The sequence below is a fragment of the Artemia franciscana genome, chromosome 14 (genome assembly GCF_032884065.1).
Source record: "Artemia franciscana chromosome 14, ASM3288406v1, whole genome shotgun sequence".
In the NCBI taxonomy this organism is placed as follows: Eukaryota; Metazoa; Arthropoda; class Branchiopoda; order Anostraca; family Artemiidae; genus Artemia; species Artemia franciscana.
This window is the reverse complement of record NC_088876.1, coordinates 21,238,651-21,264,126: the sequence shown is the minus strand read 5'-3', so window position 1 is coordinate 21,264,126 and position 25,476 is coordinate 21,238,651. Positions and strand designations below refer to the sequence as shown.

General features: G+C 36.3%; 1 long non-coding RNA gene across 1 annotated transcript in view; it reads left to right on the top strand.

Annotated features, from left to right (window-relative positions):
• The first annotated feature begins 10,200 nt into the window (after nucleotides 1-10,200).
• Nucleotides 10,201-25,476, top strand: part of LOC136035444 (uncharacterized) — a 67,405-nt gene continuing 52,129 nt past the window's right edge. Inside the window, exon 1 of the long non-coding RNA XR_010619423.1 lies at nucleotides 10,201-10,418. This is a non-coding gene — a long non-coding RNA (uncharacterized LOC136035444). The remainder of the gene's footprint in view (nucleotides 10,419-25,476) is intronic.

Genomic DNA, 25,476 nt, shown 5'->3' with positions numbered 1-25,476 from the left:
GGGCCCTGAAGGTTTTTAAAGATAACTCAGAGAATTTCTGATTTGACAGGGTCTCTTAGGTTTTTTAAACACTCTAAGATACCATGACGCAACAGTCACAGAAATCCTGATTTGGCGGCCCCCTGTAGGTTTTTCTGTACACCCTTAGTTTCTTAACCATAACAATCAAGGAAATCCTTATTTGGTTTTTAGAGAATATTCAAGCTAATTCTGATTTATCGGCGCTCATAGGTTTTTATGACACTTGGTATTAACCAAGTGATATATATTGCAATCGCAAATTCTGTCGGTCTGTCTGTCGGTCTGTCGTTCCCGGTTTTGCTACTTTAGGCACTTCCAGGTAAGTTAGGACGATGAAATTTGCCAGGCGTATCAGGGACTGGACTAGATTAAATTATAAATAGTCTTTTCTCAGATTTGACCATCTGGGGGAGGGGGGCCGTTAATTTTGAAACATAGAGAAAAATGAAGTATTTTTAACTTACGAACGGTTGATCAGATCTTAATGAAATTTGATGTTTGGAAGGATATCCTGTCTCAGAGCTGTTATTTTAAATCCCGACCAGATCTGGTGACATTCAGGGGAGTTGGGAGGGGGAAACCTAAAATCTTGAAAAACACTAGGAGTGGAGGGATCGGGATAAAACTTGGTGGGAAGAATCAGCATAAGTCCTAGATACATGATTGACATAACCGGAACGGATCCGCTCTCTTTGAGGTAGTTGGAGGGGGTTAATTCTGAAAAATTAGAAAAAATGAGGTATTCTTAACTTACGAACGGGTAATCGGATCTCAATGAAATTTTATATTTAGAAGGATATCGTGTCTCAAAGCTTTTATTTTAAGTCCCGACCGGATCTGGTGACATTGGGGGGGGGGGGGTAGTTCCCCCCAAACTCCCCCCCCCAGTGTCACCAGTGGAGGGGGGCAATTAACCTCCCCCTCCAACTACCTCAAAGAGAGCGGATCCGTTCCGGTTGTGTCAATCATGTATCTAGGACTTGTGATGATTCTTCCCACATGGTGGGAAAAATGAGCAGAAGTCTTGGATACGTGATTGACATAATTAGAACGGATCTGCTCTATTGGGGGGGGGGGTCAATTCTGAAAAATTACAAAAAAGGACGTATGTTTAACTTACAAAGGAGTGATCGGATCTTCATGAAACTTCATATTTAGAAGGACCTTTTAACTCAGATCTCTTATTTTAAATCTTAACCGGATCCACTGTCATTGGGGGGGGGACAGTTGGAGGAACCGGAAATCTTAGGAAATACTTAAAGCAGAGAGATCAGGATGAAGCTAGATGGGAAGAATAAGAACCTGTCTAAGTTACGTGACTGACACAACCGGACCGGATCTACTCTCTTTGGTGGAGTTGGGGGGGGGGGGTAGTTCGGAAAAATGAGGCATTTGTAACTTACGAACGGGGACCAGATCTTAATGAAATTTGATATTTAGAAGAATCTCGTGCTTTAAGGCTCTAATTTTAAATTCCAGCCAGATCCTGTGACATTGGGGGGAGTCGGAGGGGGAAACCGGAATTCTTGGAAAATGTGAAAATTGGGGCATTTTTATCTTATATATATATATATATATATATATATATATATATATATATATATATATATATATATATATATATATATATATATATATATATATATATATATATATATATAGGATCTTATGTCTCAGATGCTCCATTTTCGACTCGAATTGGATCAGGGGGCATAAGGGATTGGAGGAGGGGAACAGAAATCTTGGAAAACACTTAGAGTGGAGAGACCGGGATGAAACTTGACGGGAAGAATAAGCAAAAGCTCTAGATTTGTGACCGACATAATTGGAACGGATTCGTTCTCTTTGGAGGAGCTAGGGGGGTTGTTAATTTGGAAAAATCAGAAAAATTGAGGTATTTTTAACTTAAAAACGGGTGACCGTATCGTAATGAAACTTTTTATTTTGAAGGAGTTCCTGTCTCAGAGCTCTTATTTCAAATCTTGACCAGATCCGTTGACATTGGGGGGAAATTGGAGGGGGAAATCTTGGAAAACACTTGGAGTGCAGGAATCGGGATGAAGCTTGGTGGATAGAATAAGAAAATTTCCTTGATACGTGATTGACGTAACCGTATTGGGTTTGCTCTCTTTGGGGGAGTTGGGTGAGGGGTTCAGTGATTTGGCGAGTTTGGTGCTTCTGGACGTGCAAGGACGATGAAAATTGGTTGGCGTGTCAAGGAACTGCACAAATTGACTTGATAAAGTCGTTTTCCCAGATTCGACCATCTGGGGGGCTAAAGGGAGAGGAAAAATTAGAAAAAATGAGGCATTTATAACTTGCGAGTGGGTGATCGGATCTTAATGAATTTTTCATATTTAAAAGGACATCGTGACTCAGAGTTCTTATTTTAAATCCTGAACGGTATTAAGCCTCTGATTTTCCTTTTAAATCAATGTATTGATTCTTAGAATTTTGTTAGAGCTCATACCATATGAGCTCTTCTTGCCTCGTCACAAGTGCCATATGAGCTCTTAGCTCTTGTTTCTAAGGAAAACACTCACTATTGCTTAACAAGCAAACCATATGATGTAACAGGCAAAGAAATCCTGATTTGGTGGACCTTTAAGGATTCTTCCTATACCCTGAAGGCTTTAATCATACATTCAAATGAATACTGATTTGGTTGGCCACTGAAGGCTTTTTAAACATTCAAATAAGTAATTAACACGTGTGTCATTTCGTAAAAAATCTTTATTAGGTAATATGCACCTGCATCTTTTAGAAAAAATTTCCTATTACGTAATATTCACCTGCGTCTTGCCCTGAGGGATAGCCGTTAATCCTTCCTCGTCACCTTAAGTTACTAAAGGAAGAAAAGAATAGTGGCTATGAGGACCTTCAATGAGGGGATACTACTTGGGTGGTTGTATAAACTTCAGATGGGCTTATTTGATTTAATATTGAAAGTTATTATGTCCTTTTTAAGAGTCAAAGTGATTTGAGAGTGGCCAGCCCACCCCCTCCATGCTTATCATTTCCTTTAACACCTCCAATGGAAGTTAGGAGATAATAATTTTGTTCATCGTAGTTGAAGGTTTGAGAAATTATGTATGTGAGGAGGATGCCCCTCCCCCCTACATCTCTCAGGGCAAAGGTTGTAAGTTTTACCCTGGAGACTAATAAGGTTCTTATAGAAAGGGTGGCCGTATATGCTTTGGACGGGACTCTTTGAGTTGGTATTCTGAAGTTATAGTGCCCTTTTTAAGGGTCAAATTGATCAGAACGCAGCTAACCCCACCCTCCTCTCACACACGCACACACACACACACACACACACACACATATATATATATATATATATATATATATATATATATATATATATATATATATATATATATATATATATATATATATATATATATATATATATATATATATATATATATATATATATATATATATATATATATATATATATATATATATATATATATATATATATATATATATATATATATATATATATATATATATATATATATATATATATATATATATATATATATATATATATATATATATATATATATATATATATATATATATATATATATATATATATATATAATATATAAATATATATATATATATATATATATATATATATATATATATATATATATATATATATATATATATATATATATATATATATATATATATATATATATATATATATATATATATATATATATATATATATATATATATATATATATATATATATATATATATATATATATATATATATATATATATATATAAATATATAAATATACATATATATATATATATATATATATATATATATATATATATATATATATATATATATATATATATATATATATATATACGTCGTTTACCCCCGAGATGTATTCAATAGATATTTTGAGAGATTCCTTTTATTCAAAATAGTTCAAATATCATATAGCAAGGCCTTTGAGGTTGATACAAACCACCAAAGCCAGAGGGCGAGGGTTGTAGGTTATGCACCTGCTGCATTTACGATTCTTATCAAAGGGACAGTTGTATAAACGTTTGAAGTAGCTACTTCTACTTCTCTTTTAAGAGTCAATAGTGATGGAGGTCAAGTAGCCCTTCTCCCACCCAACTACCCCTCTTATCACCAAATGTATCTGATTGAAATTGTGCGATGGCCATTTTTATTTAAAACAGTCCAAAGAACATATAACAATGCCTCCAGGGTTGGCACAACCCCCCAGATCCCGGGGGCAAGGGCTTGAAGTTATGCCCTGGAGGCATATAAGGTTTTTTCGGAATGAATGGTTGTATTAAATTCAGACGGGTCTCATTTGATTTTAAATTGGAAGTTATAGTGGCGTTTTTAAGAGTCAAGGTGATTTGAGAGACCCCCACACCCATCATTTCCCATAACAACCATCCAAACAAAGTTTGGTGACATCAGTTTTTTCAGCATTGTTGAAAGGTTCAGTATTTATGCGTAGCAATAGTTATAGTCGCAGTAGTAGCATTAGTAACAGTATGCAAATAGCACCTTTTTTGTCGACATCCCCTTCAACACACGGTGAAATTTTTAACTGAAAACCATCAGCCGGTATTGAAGTATTGCTGATACGGCCTCTTGACAATCTGTATGGGCATAGTGTGTGTTTCGCTTTATTTCAGTACAGTTACGATATTGCCCAAAATCGTAAATTCCCCAAGATTTCGCCTTAATACCCTTAGGTTTATTAGTAGTAGCAGTAGGAGTACAGTAAATAGTAGGAGTCTTAGCTTTAGCAGCAGTAGTAGTAGTAGCAGCAATAATAATAGTAGCAGTAGTAGTAGTTGTAGAAGCAGAAGCAGTAATATTATGATGCCAATATTGTCTTTTGGTTAGTTCAACATCCCCCACAACAAGCGTTGTAAGTTATATTTTCACTCACGAAACTGTTCCTAAGATATTGCTGAAATACCCTTTTGACAACCTGCATTCGGATGGTAGGTTGTAATCCGTACAACAAAAATATTCTCTGAAAATTTCACCTTCATACTTTAATAGGTTGCGAATTTTGAACTAGCCAGAAGACATTGTGTATACATTTAATGGTGCTTTTACGGTCACTATAACTAACGACACTAATGGCATTAAGTCGAACCTTTTAGGGAACGTTTAAAAAATTATATATATGTTGTATTAAAAGGGGACATAAGCAATACAGAGCATATAATAACACTAGGCAGCGATGCTCTATCATAGCTAGTAATATAATTTATATTTTAAAGGACCAATTTTATTGAAAATTCAAAGTTCTAGTGCCCTCTTGAGAGTCAAAAGTGATTGGAGGGCAATTGGTCCTCCTCTTTAGCTCATAATTTTCCACACACTTCCAATCAAAATTTTAAGACAGCCATTTTGTTCAGCATAGCGGAACAGTCTAGAAACTATATTTCAAGGGTTATTGGGTATGTCAACTCCCACAGTTGTGTAATTTGCCCATTATACTTAAAAACTAAATGCTGCTTTAAAATTGAAAATTTTATGTCTAAATTAAACACTACTATTTGTATCGTGATTTTCAAAAGGGTTTATGTCGTTAAAATTGCTGGAAAAAATTTGACAATGCGCATTCATTTGAATTTTTTCATTAAATTGCTAATTATATTCTGGCTTTTAGAAAGCATAGGGGTTTAAACCCTACTCATTTTAGTTTCTGCTCGTTTTGAGTTTGACTTGGTTAATTATTGTAATTTCTTTTCGTTTTGGGTTTCAGTTATTTATTGATGCTGATTTTTGGTTGTGGTATGCTTGGTAAATTTTTTTTCATTTTGGGTTTAAAAGAGTTCTTTACTTTTTTTGAAAAAACTCGTTTTGTGGGAAAAGTTTTTTTAGTTAATCTGAAATCAGGGCTGTCATTGTTTCTTTCGGTGCTCAGAAAAGTCAATTAAGCAAAGTAGATGACATGGTAATGCATTGTTATATTTAGGCTACTGTTAGAATCATTATTTGCCAAAACCATTGTGCTAGAAAACTAGAGTCAGTCATAGGGTTTCCACCATTGCTTATTTATCACCAAATTTGGCAATTTTTTCTCTGTTCGGTGATTTCTTGGTGATTTTACCTAAAAGCTAGTAATTTTGTCATAAAATCGATGATTTTACTATATTTGCACTACAAACTACTTATATTTGCGCAGTATTGATGTCCCTTCTCCACTCCAGTACCTCATCAGAGAGACAATTTTCTCTGCTCAGTGTCATTAACTGTCCCCTAAGAAACAAGTTGGACCCCAGCACTATTTTTTCTCTTATGCATGTGCATAGGCTTGTGATGGATATGTTATGGGACATAGCTCACGAACATGTCTCGAGGGATAGAAAAATCATAAGATTTTGTCAGTCCAAAAATCATAAGTTTTGTCATTTTTCATTCAGTTCAAAGTTAGCATTTTTTTTTTTTTTTTTAATTCGAGAAGAAGTTGAAAACTCATATTTTACTCTTAAGTTGTCAGTTCAAAAAGGATCAGAAAAGCTATAGACTTAAGTCACGTCCTATTTCACGTCCCCATTAAATCTTCTCTATTAACTTCCTTGAAAAGAAATGTCGTTTGGGTGATGATCAATAAATTCTTCTTTTAGCTTCTTATTTTTATTTTTTTCTAATACAAATATGTTTCAACAATTTTAATTTTGCTTCCTTGTATGCAATTGGTAAGTGTAAGGTTTTATATGTTTGAGCTAAACAATTGATGCCTTACTAGACTCTTTTTTTATCTTTTTGTTAAGATCGCTTATCAAATAGTTCGTGGTAAAGAACTGTAAGTAAGGAGCCGCTCAACTGGAGCGGCCAAATGGCAACCGAAACTCTAAACAAAGAGGGATTTTGATAACAATTAATGTATCAAAAGAATTGACTTTTCATGCTGCTTCTAAATCAAATTCAAGAAGTTTAATGTTAACCATCGAAAGCTGAAAGCCTGAGAAAATAGGAAAATACTATAAAAGAAAATCAGCGATCTTAATGAAAATCACACCATCAGCTTCAGCATATAACAGAGCCCTATTGTACAGATTTCAACCATCTCTTCCTTGAAATAAATAAAAAAAACAAGTTTTTTGAAATGAAAGTAAGGAGCGACATTAAAACTTAAAACGAACAGAAATTACTCCGTATATGAAAGGGGCTTTTCCTCCTCGACACCCCGCTCCTTACCCTAAAGTTTTTTATTGTTTTAAAAAGTAGAGTGGCGAGAAAGAATCAAACTTTAGCGCAAGGAGTGGGGTGTCGAGGAGGAAAAGCCCCTTTCATATACGGAGTAATTTCTGTTCGTTTTAAGTTTTAATGTCGCTCCTTAATTTCATTTCAAAAAACTTATTTAATTTCTGAAAGTTTTTGAATTAATGCATGTCTGATTTTGGCTCTCCGTACATAAATTATTAAAATGAAATTTGCATATTAATTCTTTTTTTGGCTAAATGGCCTTCTCTTAGTTTTGATCGGACGATTTTGAGAAATGAGGGGTGGGGAAAGAGGCCTAGTTGCCCTCCAATTTTTCGGTTACTTAAAAAGGCAACTAGATCTTTTAATTTTTGACGAACGTTTTTATTAGTAAAAAATATACGTAACTTAAGAATTAACTTACGTAACAAACTTTTATATTCTTATATTTTTGATTATATATATGAGGGCGTTGGTCCCCTCTTTAATACCTCGCTCTTCACACTAAATCTTGTTTTGTCCCAATTCTTTAAGAATGACCCCTGAATCAGAAAGGCCGTGGAATAAATAGTTGAATTACTTTAAAAAAATTTAGCATAAAGAGCGAAGTATTTATCTCCTCCTAAATACCTCGCTCTTTATGCTAAAGTATTTTTAGGACCCCTCATATGTGTAATAATCTCTGTTCGTTTTAAGTTTTAACGCTTCTCCTTACTTTCAATTGAAAAACTTTTTCATGTTTATATTTTCATTGTTTTTTTTTGTTTTTTTTTAATAGTAATGCTAGAAAATCCTGCGCCCTTTTCATTGAATTTCTCTTCCCCCATGAAATATTCCTCCAAGGAAAGATCCTCCCATATAGCCCCCTCCCCTGAACCCCACACCCAAACCAAAAAAATCCCCCTGATAACGTCGGTACACTTCCCAGTAACCATTACTGTATGTAAACATTGGTCAAAGTTTGTAACTCGCAGCCCCTCCCCCAGGTGCTGTGGGGGATAAGTCATCCCCAAAGACATAGTTATTATGGTTTTCGACTATACGGAACAAAATGGCTATCTCAAAATTTGGAGCCGTTGACTTTGGGAAAAAAATGAGCGTGGGAGGGGGCCTAGGTGCCCTCCAATTTTTTTGGTCACTTAAAAAGGGCACTAGAACTTTTCATTTCCGTTAGAATGAGCCCTCTTGCAGCACTCTAGGACGACTTGGTCGATACGATGACCCCTGGGAAAAAAAAACAAACAAAAAAATAAATGAACACGCACCCGCGATTTGTCTTCTGGCAAAAAATACGAAATTCCACATTTTTGTAGGTTGTACCTTGAAATTTTTTAAATCGGGTTCTCTGATACGCTGAATGCGATGGTGTGATTTTCGTTAAGATCCTATTACTTTTAGGGGGTATTACCCCCTATTTTCCAAAATAAGGCAAATTTTCTCAGGCTCGTAACTTTTGATGACAAAGACTAAATTTGATGAAATTTATATATTTAAAATCAGCATAAAAATCCGATTCTTTTTATATATCTTTTAGCATCGAAATTCCGTTTTTTAGAGTTTCGTTTACTATTGAGCCGCGTCGCTCCTTACTACAGTTCGTTACCACGAACTGTTTGAAAGAAATGTGAAATTTTGCATATTCTGTCAGACAAAAGGCGGGGGCGGGAGGAGTTTCTCAGAGAATTTTCCAGGTGAATTTTTTTTTTACTGGGAAAAGCACCAAAATTTATCGAAACTTCCTAAGGTGGAGAGAGGGGATTTTCCGGGTAAAATGCTCCACGCAGGAAGGGGAATTCCCAGAATGATTGAAGAACGATCAGAAATTGAATAAAACATTAAACTTAAAGTAAGAAGAATTTTCCTTGGCGAACAGTCAGGGGGAATCTTCAACGAGGAGGTAGTGGCCCGGGGAGAATGTCACAGCGGGAGATAATTTAAGCAGGGAGGAACTTTTATAGATTCTAAGGGTAACGTTTTGTAGAGAGGGGGGAGGGTGGATTTCCCGCCATGATTTGAAAAACGGTTGGAAATTAAACAAAAAAAAGATTCCATTGAAATTAAGGAGCAACATTAAAACTTAAGCGAACAGCAATTATTCCTTGTACGAGGGGAAGGAGTGCCCCTTCCTCAAACCCCGTTGTTATGTTATAGTTTGGCTTCTTCGCCTATTCATTTGAGAACGACTCCCGAAATACAAGGCCTGTTTATTTGAAATAAGTAGCTTTTTAAAGCACTAAAAAACTTTACGTAAAGAGCAAAACTTGAGGAAGGGGGCCCCTATATATGAAACAATTTGTTTGTTTTAAGTTTGATGTTGCTCCTCACGTTCAGGTGACTAAACATGTTAAATTGTTGATTTAATCTAAACTAAAAAGCATTGAAACATTCCCATGAGTCTTATCAGAGGTTTAATGAATAAAAGGCCTCATATCTAGCCACTTTCCGCTCCATAATGCATTGTGTGTGTGTGTGTGTGTTTTTTTTTTTTGTTTTTTTTTTACATTGTAGAACTAGGCTAACCAAATAAAAGTGCCCATTCGTCACAGGTTCTCCTAGAACAAACAACAGCTTGACATCGTACATTATTATTATGCAGCGGTGGTTTAGCTTAATTATTCCATGCTAATTCTTCCAACAGATGTTCTTATCTCATAAAGTTATGGGAACATGGTTGCCACCAATCCAGAAAATAATTTCTTATATGGGCAGAAACGTCTTCTTAGTTTTCTGTCTTTATAACGATATTGTTTCCCTCCACAGTCTACGTCTGGTCTCTATGTATTTATTTTCTAATTTACAATGCTCCCAGATCTTAGAGCCTGAACTAAACACAAGCAGGTTTAAGAGCGAAACTGGAACAGATCTAGAACTAATGCTGGTGAATTCCTAAGACATCGTTCTGTGACTGAATAACAGTTGTCTGGCAAACATGCGTGAGAGCCATCTAAGAAATAGCATTTGACGCTCTAGCTGTGAAAATACGTCTGTCCCCTTATCTTTTCATGGAGTCGATAAGAGCACAAAACGCATGCGTTTGACTGGAAACTTTTTAAAGGAAAGCTTGGATTTGAAAGATTCTAATTTTGATAGATGTTTTGGCGAAAGTTTTTTTTTCTTTTTTACGACTGAAAGGATATAATCCATTCCTTTAAAAATCTAAGCAATAATAGTAAGTAGTTGAATATATTTTAAAATGTTTATAGATATTAATGTTGTTATCTAATTTTACGAAAACTTAAGCAATAGGCTTGCGCCTGAAGTCATTACGTAGACATTCCGTAGTGTCTTATACATGGTGGTGGGGGGAGGGGGGTTTTACCAGATGTTTAGCCGTAACATAGCCATTTCTATTAGGCTACTACTATTACTACCAACTCAGTGCAGCACCAAGCCGCCTGAGGCCAATACAGCTACGTGCGCTCCTACCCCATCCTAATAAATTCAGAACCTCCCTCTTTACACTCTCCAAAGAAGTTTCCATTCACCTTGAATCTTTCCTTACGAATTTTTCCCATCCCATTCAGTGACGACCTACTTTTCATTTTGCCCTAGTTGGTTGGCCGACAAGGATTATCTTGGGAATCTGTCATCCTTCATCCGCAGAACGCGTCCTAGCCATCTCAACCTTTCTCCTATTATAGCCCTAGAAAGCGGGATTTAACCTCATTTTTGTTACAGCTTACCGTTTGAGATACGGTCAGTCAGTTGGGTACCCAAACAATCCGTAGGCTATTTCTCTGGAAAATATATAGCAAATCTTTCTCCGTTTTTTTGGAGCACCCACGCCTCAGAGATTACAAAGATACAGTGATTACACCTGACCACTGTAATCACTGTATCTTCCAATATCCTAATCTTGGTTTCCACACTTATCTTCCTATTCTTCCAAGCTTTTTCGACTGTGAAAAAAATCTGGGCCTTAACTATTCTATTTGTATCCTCACTGCACCTGCCGTCTTTACTAATAATAGTACTTAGGTAAGTGAAGGTGTCTACTTGATTAATCTTCTCTTTGCCCAACATCATTTCTTCACCTTCATATGTTCCTAGTTTTAACAACCCAGTCTTCTTACTATTAAATTTTAAACTTATTCTTCCACCCTGGACTCTCAAAACCTATAAAAATTCATTATTTTTGCTAACATTTTCATCAGCATGCCGTTTCGCCGCGATTTAACCAAATTATGAATTAAGATCGAGAAAGTAGTTATAAAAAAGGTCAGTCAGTCAGAAAATTCGTCCCCCGCTCTTGCCGAGAAAGATATATCATTGACTAGTCATACTTTGCAGATATCTACAGTTGAAATAAGAGGTAGATCTTTGTCTCATGAATCTGGATATTAGTGCTTTTGGCATTCTCTATATCCATGTAACTCCGCGGCATTTCCTTTCTTTGTATAAACGGTTCCAAACATGAAAGTGAGCAAACAAAAGGGTAAAAGACTCGATCTTGAACTTGATAACTCACAACGAAATGTAATCTAAAAGTCGTTTCTCCTCTATATGACTATAAAGAATTTGATTTGTTTTTTTTTTAATCAATTATTCTCTATATTTCATTTTTGTTTGTTCATTTTCCTAGCCTCCTTTGCTATTTTTTTTTTGTCTTCTCTGTTTTTTTTTAATCAGTATAAAATTTGTTGATCCCATTTCATCAAAATTCTGGTTTGGAGTACAACCATAGACAGGGATATTAACAAAAGAAAAAAAGAAATCCTTGCAAAAGTCGTGCCACCAATGACAAGGATAACATACCCTTTGTCTTGCCAATTAGGTAATTGATACTCCAACAGTAAATTAAATCAGTATTTTCAGTAAAGCCCTTCTTTTCCATAATCATACAAACATAGGAAAATATCATCAGCTGGTTTATTTGCACGGGTTTTGGCGATATATTAAATAATTTTTTTTTTTTTAACTGGAAGTAAGGAGCGACATTAAAACTTAAAACGAACAGAAATTATCCCGTATATGAAAGAGGCTGTTCCCTCTTCAACGCCCTGGTCTTTGCGCTAAAGTTAGACTCTTTCTCTCAACTCTACTTTTTAAAACAGTATAAACTTTAGCGTAAAGAGCAGGGCGTTGAAGAGGGAACAGCCGTTTTCATATACGGGGTAATTTCTGTTCGTTTTAAGTTTTAATGACACTCCTTACTTTCAGTTAAAGAAACTTTTTTTTTATTTAATTTCTGAACGTTTTTTAGTTAATCTATGTTTTGATTTCGGCTCTCCACAGATGAATAATTAAAGCGAAATCTGTATATTTATTTATTTGGCTAAATGTCTTTCCCATAGTTTTGATTGAATGATTATGAGAAAAAAAAGGGGGGGGGGGGGTGAGGAGGCCCAGTTGTCCTCCAATTTTTCGGGTATTTAAAAAGGCAACTAGAACTTTTAATTTTCTTTACGAGCGTTTTCATTAGTAAAAGATATACGTAACTTACGAATTAGCTTACGCAACAAATCTCTATATTCCTATGTTTTTATTACGTATATGAGAGGGTTCGCCCACTCATCAATACCTCGCTCTTTACACTAAAGCTTAAATTTTGTCCCCTGAATCACAAAGGCCGTAGAATAAATAGTTGAAATTATTGAAAATACTTTAGCGTAAAGAGTCAGTTATTAGGAGGAGGTGAACCCCTTATATGCGTAATATTTTCTGTTCGTTTTAAGTTGTAATGCTACTCCTTACTTTCAGTTGAAAAAAAAACTTTTTAATATTTATTTTTTCATTGTTTTTTCAAATAATGTTAGAAAAGGCTGCGACCCCTTCATGGAAATCTTCTTCCCCCCTGAAAAATCCCTCCATGGAAAGTTTCCCCCAAATAACCCCTCTTCTCAACCCCTCTTCTCAACCAAAAAATCCCCCTGAAAACGTCTGTACAATTCTCAATAATCATTACTATATGCAAACACTGGTCAAAGTTTGTAACTTGCAGCCCCTCCCACGGGGACTGTGGGGGAGTAAGTCGTCCTCAAACACATAGTTATAAAGTTTTTCGACTATGTTGAATAAAATGACTATCTTACAATTTTTATCCGACGACTCTGGGAAAAAAATGAGCGTGAGAGCGGGCCTAGGTGCCCTCCAATTTTTTTGGTCACTTAAAAAGGGCACTAGAACTTTTCATTTCCGTTCGAATGAGCCCTCTCGCAAAATTCTAGGACCACTGGGTCGATAGGATCACCCCTGGGAAGAAGAAAAAAAAAAAAAAAAAAAACAAACAAATAAACACGCATCCGTGATTTGTCTTCTGGCACAAAATACAAAATTCCACATTTTTGTAGATAGGAGCTAGGAACTTGTACATTAGGGTTCTCTGATACGCTGAATCTGATGGTGGGATTTTCGTTAAGATTCTATGACTTTTTGGGGGTGTTTCTCCCTATTTTCTAAAAGAGGGCAAATTTTCTCAGGCTCCTAACTTTTGATGAGTAAGAATAAACTTGATGAAACTTATATATTTAAAGTCAGCATTAAAATGTGATTCTTTTGATGTGACTATTGGTATCAAAATTTCGTTTTTTAGAGTTTTGGTTACTATTGAGCCGAGTCGCTCCTTACTACAGTTTGTTACCACGAACTGTTTGATGTTGGATAGGCTGTGAAGCAATAATTTTTGGTTGTTTTAGGTTTGAACTTCCCTCTTTACTTCTCTCAGAAAAACTTAGTTTTTTTTAAGTTAATTAGATTCAGTCCCTTATATGAGGAATTCTAGCTTTACTGCCCCACAACCTGAATAATATAGTAATAATAATTTATTTAAACCCTCTTCACACGCACAAAATGTACTTAGGGGAGTACAAAAATAAAGAAAATAAAAATAGAAATGATAAACAAGAAAAAACTAAAAAAAAAGAAATAACATCTCAGCTACTTAAGCAACACGATTAAGCTAACGAATCAAGTGTAAAGTCGACAGTACTTTCTCGGTGCTTGTGGAACCTATTCACAAGCTGGTCTATTTTTCATAAAATATCGAAAACACCATATCTACTCGAAATGTATCGGTTTGTAGTCTAGAGCGGCAATTCCAGAAGATATTTGCAAAAACGGAAGAATTTTCTTCCGCTCAGATAGTCTCTCTTTTTCGTATTTTTGCGATGCTGTTAAGACAGTGAGCACTTGAGCACTTGTTTTGACATAAGCCACAATTGAGCAGTATCAAATATTTATTTTTGACATAAATGTTGCCTTCGCTGCATCTTGTTCTTTCACATTCATATCAGCTCATGTTCGCTCTATGGATAACCTTTTTTTTTCTCGAACTGTTTTTTTTTTTTGAAAATACCGGCAAATTTTACAGGAATCTTTAAACAGCGATTTCCATGTCCATTATCATCTTTTATTAACACAAAAATGGCTATTGAAATAAATCATTATTTTACTTTTACTGTAAAGAAGCTTTTAAGATGTCGATTTCAGTGTTCTTTCAGGGTTAAATATTAAGTATTGCTTGACTACTAAGTATTATGTAATGTTCAATGTGAGGTTTACCATGCGGTACAGAGGTTCCGCCAAGTCCTGTAGCTTTGGTAACCCACGGGTTATAGTTGCTTAGCAACACAAGTGACAACCTCAATTGGATCAGACTAAAACGCTTTAAAGACGCAATAAAAATTCTAGCTGCTAATCCTAACCAAATTTAATTTCTGAAACTCAATTGGCCCTTTTTATTGACGTCAATGACAGAAATACAGCCCTTCCGCCATACATGGCAATTAAGTACGCATTTCAAAGACCTAACTAAAAGTATTGACAGGGTTTTGTTGAATATATTCTATCATTCTGCTTAGTAAATAATTTGATAATAGGATAATTTAATATCCCGCCTTGTTCCACAGATATTGGATCACATGTGTATCGTAAAAACACAAATCTATGAGTTTGGTTCATACAACAACCTCTGTTTTATATATAGAATATTGTTGTCCCTAAGTTTCAACCGCCCCCTTCACAGAATTACGATTGGTCCTGAGCGGCAAGAACAGAAACCATGGACATCAATTGTTATTTCATAACCAATCTGTTTGAGACAAAACAACCTTATCTCATAGATGTCTTGATAGTAAGACATCAGACACACAATCCCCCTGCACCCGTATGATCATGATTCAAACCCCAAAAACATACAACTTGGAAATCATGTCTTATTTTCGAAAAAATTGTCTTGAAATCCAGCAAGCTGTCCTGGTGCATGTCCTGATTACAACCCTTCACTTTTCCTACTGAGGCGGAATTGGTCCTGAAACCAGTGGCTTCGTTTGAGGGTACTTGACCCCCCCCCCCTATAATTTGGAGAAAAACTATAATTCATTAAGTGACTTTAAAACTGTTGCTTGTTTTAAGCTTCAAATTCGCTCTTTACTTCGACCAGATAATTTTTTTTAATTGATCCCAGTTCGTTTTTAATGTTAAAAACGCAAAAAAAAAAAAAAAAAAAAAAAAAAACAGTGGTCCATTGTGCTTCCTCGTTAATATTTATACAGATATACCACCTTTGAAGTCTTATCATCAAGGAAATAGGTCATCTACTTCTTATACAAGCTCAGCGTAACATCAACCAGGAAGAATTTTCCTCGCGTTGGCAGGTCTAGTGCTTGAAATACTTTATAGTGAGAAACAAGTCCGACTATTTTAGGCTATCCCATAGGACAGGGCCGAAAGAATTTAGAACTACAGAGATCTAAGAACCTAAAATCCCGAGTATTGAATGGCTTCCTGGATTTCCACCCATCCCTAGATTTCAAAAATAACTTTTTTCTTTGGTATTTTCATGGAAAAAAAGAAGAAAAAATTGCCCCCCTCCTTAAATCTTTTATAGGGTACGTATAGAATTTAGGCGGTTGAGAAGGAAATATGCAAAAAAAAAATTCTTAGACCTACTTCATAATGTATGGAATAATTTTAGTTAATACATTTTGACTGCAACTGCACCATAGTTTGCACAAAGCCCCCACCCCCTAGTGTGCTAATGTATAACCAAATTATAAATTTCCCGTGCATTCTGCCTTGCGTCATTCTTGTTTCAACCCGTGAAATTAAATAAAAATATATTAAATATTTAAGATATTAAAGATAAATATTAAAAAAAGCAAGTTTTGTTTTACAAGAGTACACATTGTGGGCGTCATATGGCAGTTTATGATTGCCTTCACAGCTCAGAATTAGCTAATAAATGTGGCTTTAGAGGTCCTGAATTGCCCCGGAAACATAAATTTCCAGTAAAATTAAATAAAAAAAAAAGTAAATTAAAATTTTAAATGTAAATTAAATTAAAGTAAATTTTATTTTAAATAAATAAAAAAAATTAAAGTAAATTAAATTTTCCAGTGAAATAGTTCTATATGAGACAACGCAAGAGTTTTTCAAAAATAAAGTGTTGTATCCTGTTCTAACTACATTGATGTTCTAACTACAGAGATTGAAAGTAGGTGCTAAAAAACCCTTGAACCACGTGTTTCCTCTGATATTTGATCTATTTAAACAGTACTTCACTATTCCTATGAATTTTGCGTCATGTGAAAGACTATTTTCTTGCCTTCGACGGTTGAAGACGTACTGCCACAACACCATGGGGCAAGAAAGATTATCTTCAGTTGCACTGTTAGCAATAGAAAGAGAGAACACAGACGACTACAATTTTCGTAACAAGTCTGTGTGTATTGTAGGTTCATTTTTTATGTAAATTCATCTAATTTTGAAATATCATAAGATTCATGTTACGATATAATATTAGACTTGGAATTATATGTTATAAAACTCCTGTATTTTTGCTTTTGCTTTATGGGGCCCGCGTATTTAAATCGTATTTATTAATGTAAATCAGCGAACCCACTAGCAAATCACTTTAATCAAAAGTCATAATAATATTTCAATGAATCACGTATAGTAAAAGCTTAGCATAAAAAATTTAATCTTACAGAGTCAAAATCTGTTCAAAATTGCGTGCAACTGATAGCACAAAATACGGGGCTATTAGAATGTTGCTTGGTTCAACTATATGATAGAGTATCCTGTGCTGGGACGGGGAGTTGGGGAAGTGGAGGGGGCTTAGGTTCTGCAACATTAGTGGTGAAGTCTTCTGAAAAAAGCAGAATGAATATGAAATTCACCTTAGCCCACGCAATAGCTTTTTTTAAACTATGCTATATTTTTTTAAACTTATATATTTACTGCAGCAACTCATTGCTGATAATCGTAGCAAAAGCTTGATCACCAGTACTTAATTTTATGTTTATTATGTATTGTGTAATATCTTGAATATGACCTAGTAACGTCTTCGGTAAATGGTAACTTTTCATCAATAGCGCTCGAATAAAATGTTTGCCCTCCCCCCAATAAAAATACTGGTGCTACGCCCTGCCTGAAACACCGAAGAAGAAGAAGCATGACGCAAGTTCTTTCTTCCGATAAATTCTTATTTAGCAGCTCCTTGTGGTAGATGCTGATAAGAATATAGAAACTCCTCCCAAATAACATCAAACACCGAGTTTATCTCACCGAGTTTATTTTTTTTTTGTTAACCGACATCCTCTTTCGGTAGACGTGCTGATAACAAGAATTTAGGGGACGATCATCTCCTAGTCTCCCCTCCACATTAAGGTGCGTTCAAATTTCTGAAAGGCACAACTAGGACACGAGTTTTTACTCCCTACTGAGTTTGGTGAAATATATCTTAACGATATGAAATTATGCGATGATCTCTTCTGAAAGATGCCTTAGCGACAAGATATTAAAGATTGAAATAGTTCCAAATTGTTTATTTAATTTGACAAAATTTGCCAAAATTGTTTATTAATTGACAAAATATATGCCATTTGTTTGGGTATGGATTTAGTGATCTGCTAAGCATGTCGCTATAAACCATGAACTAGATAACCTCTATTCCCTTTTGAATCAACATGCTTGACAAAATACCTCCCCTGGACATGCTTTGAAAATGAGTGCATCGCATTTATAAAATCAGTGAAATTATCTTATGTTCAAAATAATCACATAACGGGCCAAACCGTGATTGAAAAAAAAAAACCCAAGCGGGAAATGATTTGATGTGTTGGTCTTTGTAACTTAATAAATAAATAAAAAATGGTTGATGGTGATTGCTAATCGAACATTCCCTGTGTCCCCGTCGTCATTAATATATCCCCCTGTGCCCCACGGCGTCCCCGTTGTAGTTGTGTCCCTGTGTCCCGGTCGTCATTTATATTCCCTGTGTCCCGGTCGTCATTTGTGTCCCGGTCTGTAATTTCTCTTCGAACATTCCCTGTGTCCCGGCGGTCATTTATATATCCCCCCGGTGTTCCCGTTGTAGTTGTGTCCCTGTGTCGCGGTCTTCATTTATATTCCCTGTGTCCCGGTCGTGATTTGTGTCCCGGTGTCCCAGTCTGTAATTTCTCTTTGAGTGTCCCGGTCGTCATTTATATTCCCTGTGTCCCGGTGTCCCGGTCGTCATTTGTGTCCTGGTGTCCCGGTCTGTAATTTCATCAGTTGACAAACATGACGTCAGTCGACAAACAACTTCCTGACGACATACAGCTCAATCCTTATAATGACGTCAGTCGACAGACACACAAACAAACAACTTATTTTTATATATATAGAAGATAGATAGATATGAGGGGGTTCGCCCCCTCGTCGGTACCTCGCTCTTTACACTAAAGCTTAATTTTGTCCCAATTCATTAAGAATGACCCCTGAATCACAAAAGCAGCAGAATAAATAGTTGAAATTACTAAAAATACTTTAGCGTAAAGAGCGAGGTATTAGGAGGAGCTGAGCCCCTCATATGGGTAATAATTTCTGTTCGTTTTAAGTTTTAATACTGCTGCTTACTTCCAGCTGAAAAAAAAACTTTTTCATATTCATTTTTTCATTATTTTTTTTTAAGTAATGCTAGTAAATCCTGCGCTCCCTTCATGGAAATTTTCTTCCCCCATGACAAATTCCTCGATGGAAAGTTCCCCCAGCATATCCCCCCCTTCTCAACCCCTGCCTCCAACCAAAAAAATCGTCCTGAAAACGCCTGTACACTTCCCAATAACCATTACTATATGTAAGCACTGGTCAAAGTTTTGAACTTGTAACCCCTCCCACGGAGACTGTGGGGAAGTAAGTCGTCCCCAAAGACATAGTTATAAGGTTTTTCGACTACGTTGAATAAAATGGCTATCTCAGAATTTTGATCCGTTGACTTTGGGAAAATAATTAGTGTGGGAGGGGGCCTAGATGCCCTCCAATTTTTTTGGTCACTTAAAAAGGGCACTAGAACTTTTCATTTCCGTTAGAATGAGCCCTCTCGCAACATTCTAGGACAACTGGGTCGATACGATCACCCCTGGGAAAAAAAAAAAAAAAAACAAAAAAAACAAATAAACACGCATCCGTGATCTGCATTCTGGCAAAAAAATATAAAATTCCACATTTTTATAGATAGGAGCTTGAAACTTCTACAGTTTCAAACTCTGATATGCTGAATCTGATGGTGTGATTTTTGTTAAAATTCTATGACTTTTAGGGGGTGTTTCCCCTATTTTCCAAAATAACGCAAATTTTCTCAGGCTCGTAACTTTGATGGGTAAGACTAAACTTGATGAAACCTATATATTTAAAATCAGCATTAAAATTCGATTCTTTTGATGTAGCTATTGGTACCAAAATTCCATTTTTTAGAGTTTTGGTTACTATTGAGCCGGGTCGCTCCTTATTACAGTTCGTTACCACGAACTGTTTGATTACGTGGCTTGTTAAAGAGGCTTAGAAGAGGAGCATACGGGAGGTGTTCATGCAGAACTCCATCTAATGATTTTGGGCAATAATTATTACAATGATATCGTTTTATACTTCCAAACTTTTCTACTTAAGAAGTGACACCAAAAGTATTTTTTAGTGTCATATCAAACTTACGAATGGTAGAGTTGATAAACATTACGTAAATAAGAGCAATAGCTTTCAAATGAGTCATTAAAAATAACTCTTTAAAAGTTCTGGTAGCCCACTAGCCCCAGCTTTTCTACTTGAGGCACGGCGCCGAAAGTCCCGTTTTTAGTACCATTTGGAACTTATTGGTGGCGGAATTTATATGAAGGACGCAGGCATGAGCAATACCTTTTATATGAGCTATAAAAAATCTGTCTCCGATATTCTGGAATCCTGCTAGTGTCACCCCTTCAGAAATGGCTCAAAAAGTGTCATCTGCAAGTGCCATGTGGCACTTGCTCATGGTGGAATTTATAGAAAGCTCGTAGATATGAGAAATAGCTTTTGAATAAGCCATTAAGCATCTCTCAATGGTGTTTTGCTAGCCCGCTAGGCCTGCTGAAAAAAAAAAAAAAAAAATAGGAGACAGATCAGTGCTACCGATGCAAAAATGATTTTCCTTACTGTTCAAGGAGTGGGACTGTAATTTCCCTATTCAAGATTTTCGACCATGCTGATTCCAATGATACAATTTCCATTTTAGGTTGGCGCCATTTTCAAGGGTTTTTAAGTTTTTTTTAATTACCATGAATTTCTTTTCGCAATAAACTTTTACTTTTAAGACGAACCGAAATAATAATTACCATTCAGTATCATATGGTATTTTTTTCACTAAGGAGTTTTTCTCTATTTTTTTTTTCACTTTTGGTTACTATGGGCTGTGGTTCGCTCTTTACTAGGTTGCAGCAACCGCTGTAACCATGATAAATACTCTTTACTTCCGAACAAGTTCGGATGAGACCTGATAACCCTTTCTGCTAGATGGCCTTATGGTAGGAATTATACATCCCCGCAGAAAATACCCCCCCCGGCAGATAATACGTCCCCCTGAGGAAAATATCCCCCTGGAAAATACCCCTTCCCCTGTGGAAAATAAGGATTTCCAAATTTGAAGAGTTTTTTTTTTAGTTTCCGTAGGGGGGAAGAAATATTGGTAGTTGTTTATTACGCGCCACTCAAATTTGTGCTGTTTAAAAGTCGAGAACAAACCGGTTTCTCCGTTAGTTTCTTTCAGCTTAGCGCGTGACAAGACAAAGACAAGTGACAGAATATATGGGAAATATATAATTTGAGCTATATATTTGCTCATAAGAGGGGGAGTTGTGTAAAGCATTTGGATAGTTTGAAGTCAAAAAACAATTCTTACTTCGTAATATGCAGGATAATTGTACCTAACACATTTTGAATGCAGACCCGCTATACTTTACCCCCTTCCTCCTAGTGTGCAAATATATAGCCCAAATTTGTTTATAAAGTAACGAAAAAACTAACGAAAAAACCGGTTTGTTCTTGAGTTTTTCACAGTGTAAAATTGAGTGAGTGGTGCATAATGCACAGGCACCGAAATTCCTTCCCCCTACGAAAAAAAACTCAATAAAATTCTCAAATCTGGAAAGCCTTAATTTCCACTGGGGAGGTACTTACAGGATGGGTCTATTTTCCGTGGGGTGTATTTTACGAGGGTTTTTCTCGGGGCTGGGGGTTTCCTTGGGGGTGGGGGTATTTTCTGCGGGGGCTAATCGCCGGGGGGTGGTAAAGGCCGGCCACCGAATTGACGGACTCATTCTCTTTCTTTTCTATATAAAGGCGAGCAAATGTTTTTTTCCGAATTTCAGTTTTATTTATTCAGCATCTTTTGGTTTAACGTTCTTAACTTTTCTTACCTGCAGGCTGGCGTAAGAACAAGGAATGCTTAAACTGGGCGCTTCTATTGATGAAAATTAAAATCAGTACGTATGACAATGAAATCGCTGATTCATGAAATTTCCTTAGAACTGGTGTAGAAGATTAGTGAGTTTCATAAATATTATTTTTCATGGATCTTTCATGGGCCTTGTTATCTGTGAGAACAAAATGAAAAGGTATCAAAAGTAGTGTTTTGTCTAATTTCTGTCGTTTTTATGGCACTTGGTATTAACCAAGTGACATATAGATTCTGGTTGAAGTTAACTAAGAGTAATGAAGATAGACTAGTAAGAGTAGCATATGAAGAGATGTTGAAATGTGGTTTAAAAACCTCGTGGCCATCCCAAATTAAATCATTACTAGAAAAAGTAGGAATGCCTTATTTATGGAGTAATGGTCTTTGCTCTCGCGATGTACCAACAAATTTAGAAAGCCAGGTACGATTTATATTAGAGAGTCAGGAAATTCAGCATTGGCAAGGGCTGGTTCTTGATTCTACAACCCTACAACATTATAATCAGGCAAAACCTAGTTTTGGGGAGGAAGTTTATTTTAAACTTAATTTACCGGCTATGATTCTATGTCGTTGGATTCAGATTAGGGCAAATTGTCTTCCAATCCAGAACAGACAAAAAACGTTCGACAAAAATAAAATGATAGTTGGTCCTGATAGGCGGTATCTTTGTCCTCTTTGTAAAGATGATGATGAAGACTTGGATCATTTTCTCCGGAAATGCCCGGAGAAAGATTTTCTATATATATATATATATATATATATATATATATATATATATATATATATATATATATATATATATATATATATATATATATATATATATATATATATATATATATATATATATATATATATTATCTATCTATCTATCTATAGCAATCGCCAATTCTGTCGGTCTGTCGGTCTGTGGGTCCCAGCTTTGCTACTTTAGGCAGTTCCAGGTAAGCTAGGACGACGAAATTTGGCATGCGTATCAGGGACGGGACTAGCTTAAATCAGAAATAGTCGTTTTCCCAATTTGACCATCTGGGAGGTGGGAGTGGGGGCCGGTTAATTCGGAAAAAATAGAAAAATAGAAGTGTTTTTAACTTACGAACTGTTGATCAGATCTTAATGAAATTTGATGTTTGGAAGGATATCGTGTCTCAGAGCTTTTATTTTAAATCCCGACCGGATCTGGTGACATTGGGGGGGGATATGGGAGGGGGAAACCTAAAATCTTGGAAAACACTTAGAGTGGAGGGATCGGGATGAAACTTGGTGGGAAAAACAAGCACAAGTCCTAGATACATGATTGACATAACCGGAACGGATCCGCTCTCTTTTGGGTGGTTGGGGGGAGGGGTAATTTTGAAAAATTAAAAAAATGAGGTATTTTTAACTTACGAACGGGTGATCGTATCTCAATGAAATTTGATATTTAGAAGGATATAGTGTCTTAGAGCTCTTATTTTAAATCTCGACCAGATCTGGTGACATTGGGGGGGGGAAGTTGGGAGGGGGAAACCTAAAACTTGGAAAAAACTTAGAGTGGAGGGATCGGGATGAAACTTGGTGGGAATATTAAGCATAAGTCCTAGATACATGATTGACATAACCGGAACGGATCCGCTCTCTTTGGGGTAGTTGGGGGGATAATTATGACAAATTAGAAAAAAATGAGGTATTTTTAACTTACGAACGGGTGATCGGATCTCAATGAAATTTGATGTTTAGAAGGATATCGTGTCTCAGAGCTCTTATTTAAACCCGACCGGATCTGGTGACATTGGGGGGGGAGTTGGTAGGGGGAACCTAAAACTTGGAAAACACTGGTGATCTGGTGACATTGGGGGAAGTTTGGGGTGGGGAACCTAAAATCATGGAAAACGCTTAGATTGGAGGGATTGGGACGAAACTTCGTGGGAAAAATAAGAGCAGAAGTCTTACATACGTGATTCACATAATTGGAACGGATCCGCTCTATTGGGGGGGGGGGGCTAATTCTGAAAAATAAGAAAAAATGACGTATTTTTAACTTACGAAGGAGTGATCGGATCTTCATGAAACTTCATATTTAGAAGGACCTCGTAACTCAGATCTCTTATTTTAAATCTCAACCGGATCAAGCGTAATTGGGGGGGCAGTTGGGGGGGGGGGACCGGAAATCTTAGAAAATACTTAAAGCGGTGAGATCAGGATAAAACTGGATGGGAAGAATAGAAACCTGTCTAACATACGTGACTGACATAACCGGACCGGATCTGCTCTCTTTGGTGGAATTAGGGAGGGGGGGGTAATTTTGAAAATTTAGGTATTTATAACTTACGAAAGGGTGAAATTTGATATTTAGAAGGATCTTGTGCTTTAAAGTTCTAATTTTAAATCCCCACCAGATCCTGTGACATTGGGGGGAGTTGGAGGGGGAAACCGGAATTCTTGGAAAACGTGAAAATTGGGGTATTTTTATCTTACGAATAGATGATTGGATCTTAATGAAATTTGATTTTTAGAAGGAATTCATGTCTCTGAGCTCTTATTCCAAATCCCGACCAGATCTTTTGACATTGAGGGGAATTGGAGGGGGAAATCTTGGAAAAACACTTGGAGTGGAGGAATCGGGATGAAGCTTGGTGGATAGAATAAACAAATGTCCTTGATACGTGATTGACAGAATCGTAGTGGATTCGCTCTCTTTGGGGGAGTTGGGGGAGGGGTTCAGTGATTTGGCGAGTTTGGTGCTTCTGGACGTGCTAGGAAGATGAAAATTGGTAGGCGTGTCAGGGAGCTGCACAATTTGACTTGATAAAGTCGTTTTCCCAGATTCGACCATCTGGGGGGCTAAAGGGAGAGGAAAAATTAGGTATTTATAACATACGAGTGGGTGATCGGATCAGAATCGTAGTGGATTCGCTCTCTTTGGGGGAGTTGGGGGGAGGGGTTCAGTGATTTGGCGAGTTTGGTGCTTCTGGACGTGCTAGGAAGATGAAAATTGGTAGGCGTGTCAGGGAGCTGCACAATTTGACTTGATAAAGTCGTTTTCCTAGATTCGACCATCTGGGGGGCTAAAGGGAGAGGAAAAATTAGAAAAAATTAGGTATTTATAACATACGAGTGGGTGATCGGATCTTAATGAATATTGATATTCAGAAGGACATCGTGACTCAGAGCTCTTATTTTAAATCCTGACCGGCATTAAGCCTCAAATTTTCCTTTTAAATCAATCTATTGATTCTTAGAATTTAGGTAGAGCTCATACCATATGATCTCTTGGCTCTTAGCTCTTCTCGCCTCGTCGCAAGTGCCATATGAGCTCTTAGCTCTTGTTTTAAAGTAAACCTGAAGTAATTGATCTAAAATTTACCGTTTGGATCTTTAGATTCAAAGTTGAATGTTACTCCCAAATAAATTATATCTCTAGGAGGCGGGGGGAGTTGAAGAGAGGGAGGGCAGAAACTGAGAGGAATAAGGGGAAATCACCTTCCCCGTTTTTTTTTTTACTCAGTTCGTATTCTTATTGAAGAAATCGTAAAAGCAACAAAGTGCACACCCGCCTCCCTAG